Here is a 15313-nt window from a genome sequence, read left to right on the forward strand (position 1 = left end):
CCACCTCGCCCAGCTAGTTTTTTGTATTTTTGGTAGAGATGGGGTTTCATTGTGTTAGCCAGGATGGTCTCAATCTCCTGAACTTGTGATACGCCTGCCTTGGCCTCCCAAAGTGCTGAGATTACAGGCGTGAGCCACCGTGCCTGACCCCTCAAAGTTTTGTTTTGAACATGCTGAGCTTGAGGTTCATGTGTTACAGAAGGGTCAGAAGCCAGGAACCAGTTAAAAGTACAGCCTAGAGCTTTAGGTGGCAATTCAGGTGGAATAGATTTTTAAATTTTCAGGGCGTTGGCCAGGCACGATGGCTCATGCCTGTAATCTCAGCACTTTGGGAGACCGATGCAAGCAGATCACCTGAGGTCAGGAGTTTGAAACTAGCCTGGCCAACATGGCAAAACCCTGTCTCTACTAAATGTACAAAAATTAGCTGGGTGTGGTGGCAGGCACCTGCAATCCCAACTACTCAGGATGCTGAGGCAGGATAATTGCTTGAACCTGGGAGGCGCAAGTTGCGGTGAGCCGAGATTGAGCCACTGTACTCCAGCCTGGGCAACAGAGCAAGACTCTGTCTCAAGAAAATAAATAAACAAACAAACAAATTTTCAGGACATGGGTAGCAAGGGAAGCGCAAGGCTAGATAAAATCATATAGGGAGGAAGAGCATAGGGTGAGAAAAGGGCTTGAGATTGAATCAACATTTAATGATTAGTGGAAGGTGCCAAGGCAACTATAAAGGAGAAGATAGAAAGATCTAGAGAAAAAGAGAACATGTAATCACACAGTCAGTACAAGAAATGAATGAGGATGTCTGAGACACACAACCACTCCTTTCAGTAGCACAAGCAAAATAAATATTGGTGATGGCCGATCCAATAGTAACAAGGTGCTGTTTTCCATAACATGTTAGCTAACAGTTTTTTTTTTTTTTTTTTTTGAGACGGAGTCTCGCTGTGTCGCCCAGGCTGGAGTGCAGTGGCCGGATCTCAGCTCACTGCAAGCTCCGCCTCCCGGGTTTACGCCATTCTCCTGCCTCAGCCTCCCGAGTAGCCGGGACTACAGGCGCCCGCCACCTCGCCCGGCTAGTTTTTTTTTTTGTATTTTTTAGTAGAGACGGGGTTTCACCGTGTTAGCCAGGATGGTCTCGATCTCCTGACCTCGTGATCCGCCCGTCTCGGCCTCCCAAAGTGCTGGGATTACAGGCTTGAGCCACCGCGCCCGGCCAGCTAACAGTCTTGACCAACTGATAAGGAATGTTGCCTGAGCAAATGGTGAACTTGCCCCTTACCTTTGCTTGAAATGTGTGACTTAAACTTGCAAGGTAATTGGATTGGGCTGGGCTTTGGACCATGGTTCAGAATGAAGTGAACTGTTGACTTCCGGATCATTTATAAGATCCCGAATACCTTCACATGGTGTAGAAGGCCCTTCCTGCTGTGGCCCCTGACTCTTTTCTAATCTTATCTCTCACTGCTTCCCTTGCTCATCCTACCCTTCAAGCAATCCAATTACTTGAATATGCCAAGTGCTCCCTCACACCTGCATGCCTTTCACTATACTGTTTCTTCAGCTCGGAATACCAGTCTCTGGTCTAAAAGCCTTTGCCAACTTCCCCTAGTCTTGGAATCACTTCAAATCTAATTGTGTGCGACACTATCTTTACCTACTGATGAACAGAAACAACCCCACAATAGAGCTTCACACGACTTAAACTCCCCATGAGAGAAAGGGTTCAAACCTTAGCGAAACCCCAGCTTTTAAAAATTTTGCTGGACACTGTGTCCTATTTGATATGCATGCTATCAGAGTATTTGACTGAAGCCAGACTTGTTTTTGAGACGGAGTCTCGCTCTGTCACCCAGGCTGGAGTGCAATGGCATGATCTCAGCTCACTGCAACATCCACCTCCCGGGTTCAAGTGATTCTCGTGTCTCAGCCTCCTGAATAGCTGGGATTACAGGTGTGTGCCATCACTCCTGGCTGATTTTTTGTATTTTTAATAGAGACAAGGTTTTGCCATGTTGCCCTGGCTAGTCCTGAACTCCTGACCTCAGGTGATCCACCTGCCTTGGCCTCCCAAAGTGCTGAGATTACAAGCGTGAGCCACCACACCCGACCCAAAGCCAGACTTTTGAACTTACTCACTTTTAATAATGTTTCTCCCTCTTTGTGAAATAACATGAAATCCTTCTCCCCACCTCAGTTTCATGAAAACCTTCCCCTTCTTCACCTGAATATTACAAAATCTCTCCTCCCCTGAGTGTCACAAGACAGTTCTCAGCCAGGCTTTTTTTTTTTGGTCAGCCAAGAATGAAAAAAAAAAGAAGTAAAAGAATACTTGTCACATGACCTCTGTTGTTTCGTCCTTAAAATTCATAACCTGAGTCTAATCATGAGAAAACATCAGAAAAATTCAAATTGAGAAACAGTCTACAAAATACCCGGCACTCTTTGAGAGTGCCAAGGTCAAGAAAAACAGGGAAGACTGTGAAACTGTCACAGATTAGAGGGGACTAAAGAGATATGACAAATGATGCAATGTGGTATCCTGGAACAGAGAAAATAATATAGTGGAAAAACTGGAGAAATTGGAAGAATCTGAGTTTAGTAGAATAGTTAATAGTATTGTACCAGGATCAATCTTTTATTTTTGAAAAATGTACTGCACCATGGTATGTAAGATATTAACATTAAGAAAGCTAAAAGAAAGCCGATAATCTGATGTATTAAAATAACTAAGTTGTGGTCAGGCATGGTGGCTCACACCTGTAATCCTAGCATTTTGAGAGTCTAAGGTGGGCAGATTGCTTGAGCCTAGGAGTTCAAGACCAGCCTGGGTAAAATGGTGAAATCCCAACTCTACACAAAATGCAAAAAATTAGTCACACTTGGTGGTGTGTGTCTGTAGTCCCAGGTACCCAGGAGGCTGAGGTGGGAGGATCACCTGAGTCCAGGAGGAGGTCAAGGATGCAGTGAGCCATGTTCGAACCACTGCACTCGAGCCTGGGTGACAGAGTGAGACCCTGTATCAAAAATAAAATAGTATAATAAAATAATTAAGATGTGAAGGCCACCCAGTTTCTAGGTGGCGATCAGCCCCCTTCTTCCTTCCTTAGTTCTTAGTAATGACAAGTCCTGACATTAAAAGTTTAATTTCCACACTACCTCTTTGACTACATCTCAGGCCATCTTGCCTTTGATGGATCCCACCCTTGTCATCTGGCCTTCTAGTTCCCAGGACACTCTGAAGCTGGCTCCACTGCAGGGCCACTGTGCTTGTTGCTTCCTTCTTCTTGGAACCTTTCCCTGCTCCCTCTTTGCAGAGCTGGCTTCTGTAACTTTCAAGTCTCAGCTTCATGTCACCTTCTCAGAGAGGCCTGCTGTGACTGCCTACCCCAATAATCTCTGTCACAGCACTTTACGTATTTTTCTTAATTGCCCTAATCATAGTCTATAATTTATTGATGTATTTGCAATCTTTCTTCCTTTAGAATGTTTGCTGTGTGAGGGCAGAGACCACATGTATTTTGTTCTCTGTAATATCTCCCCCTGTATTTTCCTTTTTTTTTTTTTTTTTTTTGAGACAGGGTGACAAACTGAGACCCTTTGCAGTAGGGCGAATATGGCTGACTCCAGCCTCGACCCCTGGGGCTCAAGTGATCCCTGAGGGTTAGCCCCCCAAGTAGCTGGGACTTGGCAGCTACTGGGCACCACCATGCTAGGCCGATTTTTGTGTGTGTGTGTGTGCGTGTGCACATGTGTGTGTGTATATATACACACTACATATATGTACTATATATGTATATATACACACTATATATGTACTATATATGTGCTATATATACACTAGATATATGTATTTATATATATATATATATATATTTTTTTTTTTTGGTAGAGATGAGGTTTTGCCATTGTTGCCCAGGCTTCCCTCAACATTTATATGTTGAACTCCTAACCCCTAGTGTGATGATATTAGAAGATGTGGGTCTTTGGGAATTGATCAGGTCTTGAGGGTAGTACCTTCAAAAATAGAATAAGTGTCCTCATAAAAGGAGCTCTAGAGAGCTCCTTTGCCCCTTTTGCCTTGTGAGGCCATCTGTGAAACAGTAAGTAGGCTATCACTAGATACCAAATATGCCAGTGTTGTAATCTTGAACTTCCCAATCACCAGAACTGTTAGAAATAAATTTCTGTTGTTTATAAGCTACCCAGTCTATGGTATTCTGTTCTAGCAGCCTAAACAGACTAAGATGCCTATAATAGTTGTTCAATAGGCCGGGTGCGGTGGCCCACACCTGTAATCCCAACACTTTGGGAGGCCAAGGCAGGTGGATCATTTGAGGTCAGGAGTTCGTGACCATCCTGGCCAACATGGCGAAACCCCATCTCTACTAAAAATACAAAAATTAGCTGGGCGTGGTGGCACGCACCTGTAATCCCAGCTACTTGGGAGGCTGAGGCAGGAGAATTCCTTGAACTGGGACCTGGGAGGCAGAGGTTGCAGTGAGCCGAGATTGCGCCACTGCACTCCAGCCTGGGCTACGGGACGAGACTCCATCTTAAAAAAAAAAAAAGAAAAAAAAAAAGTTGTTCGATAAATATTTGTTAAATGAATGCCAAAGGATAATTTTCTTTATTTTTTTTAGGCTGAGTCTCCCTCTAAGAGTTAAAAACATGCTGTCATCAAATATATAGTGAGCATGTGTCAAATACTAATCTAACACATTTAATGAAGGGACCAGAGAGATAATAAATCTGGGTGAAGGAGAATTCATGGAACAGAGGTTTATATAGCAGAAAAGACATGCTGAAATAAGTTAGCTAGGTTAAAGGGAAATCTAATTTATGTCCTACAGGTGAATAAACTATAATGTTTAGGATTGTCTTTTATACAGAATAGGAATCACTTGCATCTCTAACAGACAAAAACCTACAAGTTAACAGGTAACTTCCTAGAATCTGGACCCTAATAATAATAATTAATGAGTCAAACAAAGGTACATTCTCCAGATGAATAACACTTGGGTGGACCTGTTCGGACAAAGATCCAGCATGACAGTGAAAGGACATACAATTATCTTTTTGCCTTAATTCTAAGATTAGGACATTTTAAAAGATAGAAGACTGAAAAATATAGAATGAATGTACAAGTGCTCCAACTGAAGTTTGGAAAGGGGAGGTCAGTCAGTTCAGGGGCAAAGCATGGGCATCTATCTGCTTCATCAGGTCTTCCCCCAAAGCCATCATCACTGGATCCAGCCTTCATTCTTTGAGAGCCAGCCAATGTTTCATCTTCTCTGTGAAGTCTGTCTAGATTTTCCTCTCATTCCCTATCAGGCAAACTGAGGTGGACAAACCTTGTTATCAAGATGGTGATTGTGGCATGGCATAGTCGCTCACGCCTCTAATCCCAGCACTTTGGGAGGCTGAGGCGGGAGGATCGCTTGAACCCAGGAGTTCAAGACCACCCTGGGCAATATCGTGAGATCCTGTCTCTGCAAAAAATGCACAGAGTCTGGGTCGGGCACAGTGGCTTATGCCTGTAATCCCAGCACTTTGGGAGGCTGAGGTCAGGAGTTCAAGACCAGCCTGGCCAATGTGGCAAACCCTCCACCCCCAACCCTCCGTCTCTACTAAAAATACAAAAATTAGCCAGGCTTGGTGGTGCACACCTGTAGTCCCAGCTACTAGGGAGGCCGAGACAAAAGAATCACTTGAACCTAGGAGGTGGAGGTTGCAGTGAGCCAAGATTGCGTGCACTCCAGCCTGGGCAATACAGCGAGACTCTGTCTCAAAACAACAACAACAACAACAACAACAACAACAACAATTCACCATGCATGATAGCATGTGCCTGTGGTCCCAGCTACTTGGGAGGCTGAGGTGGGAGGATGGCTTGAGTCCAGGAGGTTGAGGCTGTAGTGAGCCGAGATCGCACCACTGCACTCTAGCCTGGGTGACAGAGCGAGACCCTGTCTCAAAAATAAAAAAGACGATGATTGCTATCAAGGCCCTAGATTTTTTTTTTTCCTATGAATTGCATATCCCTGGTTTGAGCCAAGACGCTCTATTACCCTTGTTACCCTTACATCCCAGGCCAAATTTTTGTTTGTGGATTATACATAAGAGCCCATGTGAGGATTTTCACAAATAATTGAGATAGGCTGTAAAGGAGAATTTGAAAGTGAGAGCCCAGTTTTTTTTTTTGAAACGGAGTCTCACTCTGTTGCCCAGGGTAGAGTGCAGTGGTGAAATCTCGGCTCACTGCAACCTCTGCCTCCTGGGTTCAAGTGATTCTTCTGCCTCAGCCTCCCGAGTATCTGGGACTACAGGCACGCACCACCACACCAGGCTAATTTTTGTATTTTTAGTAGAGACGGGGTTTCACCATATTGGCCAGGTTGGTCTTGAACTCCTGACCTTGTGATCTGCCTGCCTTAGGCTCCCAAAGTGCTGGGATTACAGGCATGAGCCAACGCACCCAGCAAGAGCCCAGTTTTTACAAACAACAGATGAGTGCTAGGGGGCAGGACAATGCAAGTATGAAATGAGACCAGCTAATGAGACCAGCTGCACGCTAGTTAGACGAGTATCAGAACTGCTTTGTCCCTTGGTCTCATGAGATACTACTCTATAAAACACGTCCAAAAGCCAGACTCACATATATGTCTTTTTCTAGTTTATTTATTTAGTTTTGAGACAAGGTGTCGCTCTGTTGCCCAGCCATTGCATTCTGGCTCACAGCAGCCTTGACCTCCTGGGCTCAAGTGATGCAATTGGGACTACAGACACATGCTACCACACCTGGCTAATTTTTGTATTTTTAGTAGAGATGGGTCTCACTATGTTGCCAAGGCTGGTTTTGAACTGCTGAACTCAAGTGATTCTCCTACCTCTGCAACCCAAAGTGTCTAGTTTCAGAACTTACTTTATTCAGAGGTATAGCTATCTTTGTGACCAAAATTGTGAGCACTGAACCAGTGACTAGCTTGAGAAGAAAGCATTTCCAAGGCAAATAATACTCCAAGTTGAAAACAGTCCTCTTAGTGCGCCAGTAGGGACCTTTTGGCAAGTGGCATCTTGCCAGAAAATTAACTCAAAACAAATCCCTAACAGCTCAGAGATGGTGGAGGGGAATTTCAGAAACAGTCAGCAGGGCAGGGCCGTGCAACTGCTTACAGGAATTGCCTTACTCACACTTTGATGCTGATTCTCTGCAGAGCTTCCGCTGCTTCAAAACTGCGTGCAGGAATCAGAGACGTTACATCAGGAAGATACTGCAGAGATATTCTACTCCATCTCATTCATTGTACAGGTGAGGAACCAAGGGTCAGAGATTTTAAGGAATTTGTCCAAAGCCACAGAGTGGAGAACTGTGAGTAGAACTCAGATCGCTTGTTGCCTAATTCAGGTGTTTTCAACCCCTTATAAATATGCTAGGGAGGTGTGGCATCCACACGATTTGCTTTCTGGCTGATGTATCGCGATTCCTAGTGCAGAGCTCAGGCATCAATTGGTGAACAAGAGGAAGAGATAGATGTGGCTCTATCTATCTAGTGTATGGGAGCAGCATGTGACATTGTGATGAGATGTGTTAGCACAGGCACAATTTAAAGCAGTGCCATGGCAACCGGCATTCACTCTGGCTCCAGATAACACCGTGAACTACAGGGTGTAGTTGAAAATGGCTTCTCACTTAGTGAGTGGAATGTTCCAGCCTCTTGTCCTGCAGTGAGTGACTCTGAAATCTACCAAGCAATGTAGCAACAAGACTGGTTCAGGTTATTTACCAAGGGTTGGGGGTTTTCAGCATAACTCACAGGAGAAATAAACTCAGCAGCCTTGGGAATCCCCAAGAATTACTGTGCCTATCTGCAAAGCAGTATGGGTTTGCTTCCTCTGAGCAATGCATTGTTTCAGTGTCTTCCCAGAGCACTATTATTTCAAAGAGGTGCCCTGGGCATGAGGGGAAGGTAATGGGGAAGGGCACCATTTGTTTCTTTCTTACATATTGCAGAATCTGCTGCTACCCTCCCCACAAATTCTTTTTTTTTTTTTTTTTTGAGACAGGGTCTCATTCTGTCACCCAGGCATGATCACGACTCACTGCAGCCTCGACCTTCTGGGTTCAAGTGATGCTCCCATCTCAGCCTCTCGAGTAGCTGGGACGACAGGTGCGTGCCACCACACCCAGCTAGTTTTTGTATTTTTAGTAAGGATGTTGCCCAGGCTGTTGCCCAGGCTGGTCTTGAACTCCTGGGCTTAAGCAATCCACTCACCTAGGCCTCCCAAAGTGCTGTGATTACAGGCTTGAACCACCACCCTCGGCCCCCACAAATTCTTAAACCATGGCAGTAGACAAGGGGAGATCTGGAATGAGTTAAGTTTCATCAGTAGGATTGAATATTAGGGTCATTTGTCCTGAGATGCTAAAGCCTTCTTGATTTTAACTTAAATGCTCATGTCATCATTTCTAAAACAGAACTGAAACAGAGACCACTTATGGTCTCATCTCAAAAATAAAAGAGTATGTACATGCTCTTTTATTTTTATTTTTGTGTTTCTAATTGTGCGCATTCAACTAAAGACTTCCAGCTTCCCTGACAAGTAGGTGTAGACGGAGACCAAGTTCTGACCAGCGCTCTGTGAATGGAAGTGTTGCAGCTTTCTGGGGTGTGCCCTGTCTTTGGGCCTCCCCCTCTTTTCCTGGCTAGCTTGCAGTTGTATTTGTGGCAAGTCATCTTGGACCATGAGGATGAGGACAACCCCCAGGAATGGCAGCGCAATAAAACATACTCTTATATAAAAATATTGCTACTTATTTTATCACTACTAAAAAAAGAAAGTGAGAGGTATCCAATATGCTAAATAAAGAAAACTACTTCTGAGCAAAACTCTCAAAGCAGAGCTGCACTACCAGTCCTCCTTTAAAAAAAAAAAAAGGCTGGGGGGGGGGTGCTGGGCGTGGCAGCTCACACCTGTAATCCCAGCACTTTGGGAGGCCAGGGCTGGAAGATCACCTGAGGTCAGGAGTTCAAGACCAGCCTGGCCAACATGGTGAAACCCCGTCTCTACAAAAAGTAGCCAGGCATGATGGTGGGTGCCTGTAATTCCAGCTACCCGGGAGGCTGAGGTGGGAGAATCGTTTGAACCCGAGAGGTGGAAGTCGTAATGAGCTGAAATCAAACCTTTGCACTCCAGCCTGGGTGACAAGAATGAGACTCCATCAAAAAAAAAAAAAAAAAAAAAAAAAAAAAAAAAAAAAAAAATTCTTCCTGTGTTAGCCGCTGAACCAATATCCTGACTAATAGCTCCACTAAAACTGCCAGCAGTCATGTTAAAAGTATGTTTTAGGATGCTTGGGACTTACCTGTAGTCCCAAGCCTTGCTAAAAGTAGCTTACAAAATTTGGAGTTTAACAAATGATGCCATTTTACAAGAAATCAAGAGGAAGCATGTTCCCTGGGTTGGTTCAGTTTTAGGTTGTTGTATTAATTTCCTACTGCTACTATGACAAATTACCACAAACTTGGCTTAAAACAGCACAACTTTATTCTTTTATAGTTCTGGAGGCCGGAGTCTAAAATCAGTTTCACTGGACTAAAGTCAGTTGGCAGGGCTGTTTTTTTTCTGGGAGCTCTAGGGAAGATCTGTTTTCTTGCATTTTTTAGTTGCTGGAGGCTCTCTGCATTCCTTGGCTGGTGACTCCTTCCTCAAATCACTCCAACCTCTGGCTTCCATCATCTCCTCCCCTACTTCTGTTGTCAAATCTCCTTTGCTTCCCTCTCATGAGTACACTTGTGATTATGTTTAGGGTCCACCCAGATAATTCAGGATAATCTCATCTCAAGATCCTTAACTCAAATCTATAAGGTAAAATTGATAGGTTCCAAGGCTTAGCATATGGATATCAGCCTACCAAAGTTGAAAAAAGGTTTTCATTTTCCTGCTCCGCTGTTCTAATGTTTTGGTGCCATCTCCTTTCATGGTTTTAAAATCACTTTGGACCAAGGTGGGCAGATCACTTGATGTCAGAGGTTCGAGACCAGCCTGGCCAACATGGTGAAACCCTGCCTCTACTAAAAATGCAAAAATTAGCTGGGCACTGTGGTGGCTGCCTGTAATCCCAGCTACTCAGGAGGCTGAGGCAGGAGAATTGCTTGAACCCGGGAGGTGGAGGTTGCAGTGAGCGGAGATCGCGCCACTGCACTCCAGCCTGGGTGACAGAGCGAGACTGCGTCTCCGGAAAAAGAAAAAAAAATCACTTTGGAGCTCCCAAGCATTACATCCTTACCAGGCCATGTCCAGGCCAGGGAGGGAGGGGTGTTCCCATTCCTGCATCTTTTAGTTATTAATGGAGATGTGCTTTGCCAAAGGTTCCCAGCGGAAGCCACATCAGGTCCCGATAGCCAAGACTGAGTCACCTGCCCGTGCTCTGGCTGCACACTGAACTGAGAATTTGCATGTCTGGCAGTTTTAACCTCTGCATCACAATGTCAGTGCTCCTACCAAGAGGTTGAAGGACTGCTAGGGAGGCAACAACTCACTTTTATTTATTTATTTATTTTGTTGAGATGGGAGTCTCGCCATGTTGCCTAGACTGGTCTCAAACTCCTGAGCTCAAGCAACCTGCCCACCTTGGCCTCCCAAAGTGCTGGGATTACAGGCATAGCCACGGAGCCAAGCCTAACAACTCACTTTTGAAAGTCCTGCAGGAGATTCCACAGGCACGAGCGCCTCCAAAGAGCCCTTGTTTTCTAGCAGTCATAAAAAGCATGTGTGAGACCAGGCATAGTGGCTCATGCCTGTAATCCCATCCCAGCACTTTGGAAGGCTGAGGTGGGCAGATCACCTGAGATCAGGAGTTCGAGACCAGCCTGAGCAACATGGAGAAACCCAGTTTCTACTGAAAATGCCCATATTAGCTGGGCGTGATGGTGTGCACCTGTAATCCCAGCTGCCTGGGATCTGAGGCAGGAGAATCACTTGAACCCGGGAGGCGGAGGTTGCAGTGAGCCGAGATTGCACCATTGCACTTCAGCCTGGGCAACAAGAGTGAAACTCTGTCTCAAGAAAAAAAAGAAAATAGAAAAAAACATGTGTGATGAGAAGATCTGGGGGCTGGGGTGGTAGTGTGGTAATGGGGTAATTAAAAAAAACCTTTTGACTGGAGATCTAGAATTCGAACTAAGCCAGGAACACATCCTCATCTGTAGTGCTTCCAGGGCACCTGCATGACAGTTTGAATTGTATTCCCCTCCACATGAATATGTTGAAGTCCTAATCCCCGGTACCTCAGAATGTAATCTTTGCAAGGTAATCAGATCAAAATGAGGTCACTAGGGTGGGCCTTTGTCCCATATGCCTGGTGTCCTTATAAAAAGGGGAAATTTGGAGACAGACATGTACACAGGGAGACTGACATCTGAACATGAAGATGGCCATCTATAAGCCAAGGAGAGAGACCTGGACAGATCCTTCCCTCATAGCCCTTAGATGGAACTAACACTCCTGATATTTAGATTTTGGACTTCTAACCTCCAGAGCTATGAAACAAGAAGTTCTGGGCTGGGCGCAGTGGCTCATGCCTGTAATCCCAGCCCTTTGGGAGGCTGAGGTGGGTGGATCACCCGAGGTCAGGAGTTGAAGACTGGCTTGGCCAACATAGTGAAACCTCCTTCTACTAAAAATACAAAAAATTAGCCTGGCATGGTGGCAGGTGCCTGTAATCCCGGCTACTTGGGAGGCTGAGGCGGAGGTTGCAGTGAGCTGAGACCACGTCATTGCACTCCAGCTTGGGCAATAAGAGTGAAACTCCATCTCAAAAACAAAACAAAACAAAAGTTCCTTTTGTTTAGGCCAGGGGCCCTCAATCCCAGGGTCATAGAACAGTACCATAGACCAGTTAGGAACTAGGCTGCACTGCGGGAGGTGAGGTGAGCAGTGGGCAGGCGAACATTACCGCCTGAGCTCCGCCTCCTGTCAGATCAGAGCTGGCATTAGATTCTCATAAAAGCACAACCCCTATTGTGAGCTGTGCATGCGAGTGATCTAGGTTGTGTGCTCCTTATGAGAATCTAATGCCTGATGATCTGTCACTGTCTCCCATCATCCCCAGATGGGACTGTCTAGTTGCAAGAAAACAAGCTCAGGTCTTCCATGGATTCTACATTATGGTGAGTTGTATAATTATTTCATTAAATATTACAATGTTATAGTAATAGAAATAAAGTGCACAATAAATGTAATGTGCTTGAATCATCCTGAAACTGTCCCCCCACTTCTCTGCTGCTCCTGATCCAGGTCCGTGGAAAAATGGTCTCCCATGAAACTGGTCCCTGGTGCCAAAAAGATTGGGGACCACTGGTTTAGGCCACCCAGTTTGCAGTACTTTGTTACAGTGGCCCTAGCAAACTTAAAAACCCTGACTTTCTCACTTCTCTTGCACCCTCCAAGGCTGTACCAGCCCCATGCTCCTACCCAGTATGCACCTGGCTGTCCCCTGTGTTTCCTGATCTCCAGGTGGTCTCTTTGCAGTGTTTTGAAAGCTCTTTTGATAGCACCTCTTTCTTGTCATGAATCCTACTAGATTCCACAGAGAAAATGTGCTCTCCACTGTTGTGGAGAATTATTATTAAATCCATTCTCTACAACATTATGTGGGGTTTTATAAGTCATTCATAAATATACAATATTTTGATTCTGCTGCCATATGTTTTGTGTAAATAGTCATGCTTATTTACAAAAGAGTATTCTATTTAGCTGTCAACCCATGGATGGCAGAAAAGATGTTTCATATTTGTGTGTGTGTGTGTGTGTGTTTAAAGCACCAAACATAATATCCAATAATTTTTGTTATGACACACATGTTCTTTCAGGATAGTGTGTGATAATCAAGTTGTTCTTTTATTTATTCAACTGACATTTGAATCACTTTCTCTGTGCCTAACTATTCTACCATGGGCTGTTGTTACAAATCTGAATTTAAAAAGGTCCCTGGCTGATTGTGAGAGAAGCAGACATTATAAGTGAAGAAATAGTGTAGCTATGATGGAGAAATGAGATAGGGGGATGACTCGCAGTGATGCTTTATGGAACCCAAGGGCCACGAAGCTTCAGAAAGTAGGGGAGCAGGAAATGAACTACCAGGATCCAGACTTACTGGTCATCCCTCATTTTCCCATTTCACACTTTCTTTTTTTTCTTTTTTTGAGACAGACTCTCACTCTGTCACCCAGGCTGGAGCAGAGTGGCGTGATCTTGGCTCACTGCAACCTCCGCCTCCTGGGTTCAAGCAATTCTCCTGCCTCATTTCATTAAATATTTCATTAAATATTACGAAGTTATAATAATAGAAATAGCTAGGATTATAGGCGCGCACTGCCACACCCAACCAATTTTTGTATTTTTAGTAGAGATGAAGTTTCACCATGTTGGCCAGGCTTGTCTCGAACTCCTGACCTCAAGTGATCCTCCCGCCTCCGCCTCCCAAAGTTCTGGGACTACAGGTGTGAGCCACTGCACCTGGCCCCATTTCCCACCTTCTTCCCTCTGTGGCTTCTCTCTATTTCTAGAGAGAGACACGACAGAAGTCAGCTGCTCTAGAATCAACAGACTCCTCTCCAGTTGGCGTCCCACCACAGAGCGGTGGCGTCATACATGCATACATATGCTACAGCCAAAGGGGAAGGCTTGTCAATGCAGGAGGCACCCACAGGTGCCTCTCAGAGGTGGTGAAAGAGGAAGTGGGGGCAGGCAGAGGTAGTGGTTGTAAGTTGAGTCACTTCTGTTAACTGTACCCACTTTTAGACAGCTTAATCCACTTTGACTCTGGAAAAGTGTGAACAGAAACCTTGCTGGGTTTGGAGGAGAGAGAGCCTCCCACTGCTCTTCCCAGGGTAGTCCTGGAACAGGCTGCCGTGGAGGCTCAGGGCAGGTCTGGAGATATGGCACTGGTCCAAGTCCAGACCCTGCTGTGTTTTGGATGGACTAGGAAAAGTTCCTGTACAGAAATAACAGAGACTGGAGATTATGTGCGGGAATTACTTTACTCTTATCCTGAGTATGTCTGTGCTTCAGTCCTGGTGCTCACTTCAAGAAAGGGGAGGATGGGGTTGCCATTGCTCTAGCAGACTATTGTTACTCCAGGAACTCACTTAAAGGTTCCATTTCCATAACCAATTACAGAGCAAATGCTTTTTCATAGGAATTGGTCTTTACGGGGTTGACATTTCAGGTCGCGAAGACCCTGAAGCTTTAGGAAAGCTGAACTTTGCTGTTGAGAAATTTAGAGGGGTAGAAATTGCAACACTATCTTAGCTGCAATTAGCTGGCATTTCTGCCAAATGCTAATACATATTTCACCCTAACTTCCAGTGATAAATGACATTGATAAGAATATATGGGGAGTAGCTGTGAAAGTTCATCTGGTTTTAATAGGGAAACATTGTCCTTTTCTCTGCTGATTGGAGAACAGGTCAGACATGAGGCTGGCCTCACCCAGGAAGGACTCACATGGTTCCTTCTGTCTCCAGGAACGGTAGGAAAAGCAATGTGTTTTGAAATACTGGGTTTTCCCTGGCCCGGGAGAAAGTGGATCAAAAGAATTGCTGTTTCCTTCCCTGTTGTTGGGGTCCTCTAGTTTGAAAGGGTCATGGTGGTGTTTCCTGATGGGCCATTAAAGGCAATGTTGAGGAATAGAGAAAATACACAAAGAAAGAAGAAGGAAAATCAGACATTTGAAAGAAAAGCCCAGGATTCCCTGGAGAAAAGTTGGAGGTAGTGCTGAGAGAGTCTGCTGTACCAGAGGTGCCCCACCAGGGGCCCCACCAGAGGACTCTTTAGAATGTTCTTGATCTAAAATCCTGCCAACCTTCCCATGTAGCTGGTGCAATTTTCACTCCATATTCTGCTTCCTTTATATTCTACTGCAACTGAATTCTGAGTTCCTAATCCACTGGGACTCGCACTTAACAGTCTGTCCGTCTACTGGCATTTGTTTGCATTGTACAAGTACAACCAAAGGCGTTAGACTTTTGGGAGCCACAGTCAGGAAGAAGTCTATCTGTCTGTGTCTCTGTTTCTTAGCCTCAGTCTTCTTACACCCTTTCCAAATGGCAACGGGCACAAGATGGCCTATCTACTGGAAATGGGCAATGAGCAAAAGAGACATATACATGGAAACAATGAGTTAAGAATTTAAAATAGTATTCTGCACACACATAAGTGGCAACTTCATGTCCTCTGTTCAGAAGTAAAGCAGTTGGAACTTCTGGAATCAGAATCATCTGTGCATTTGCTAAAAATGTAGATT

General features: G+C 44.9%; 2 protein-coding genes across 22 annotated transcripts in view; both read left to right on the plus strand.

Moving 5' to 3' along the window:
* The window catches only part of SUB1 (SUB1 regulator of transcription), a 731929-nt gene that overhangs the window by 659476 nt on the left and 57140 nt on the right, over positions 1 to 15313 (plus strand). The window lies entirely within an intron of this gene.
* TARS1 (threonyl-tRNA synthetase 1) overlaps positions 1 to 15313 on the plus strand; it is a 1036507-nt gene that overhangs the window by 95425 nt on the left and 925769 nt on the right. The gene's annotated exons all lie outside the window — the stretch shown is intronic.

The sequence above is a fragment of the Macaca thibetana genome, chromosome 6, assembly GCF_024542745.1.
Source record: "Macaca thibetana thibetana isolate TM-01 chromosome 6, ASM2454274v1, whole genome shotgun sequence".
NCBI classification, from domain to species: Eukaryota; Metazoa; Chordata; class Mammalia; order Primates; family Cercopithecidae; genus Macaca; species Macaca thibetana.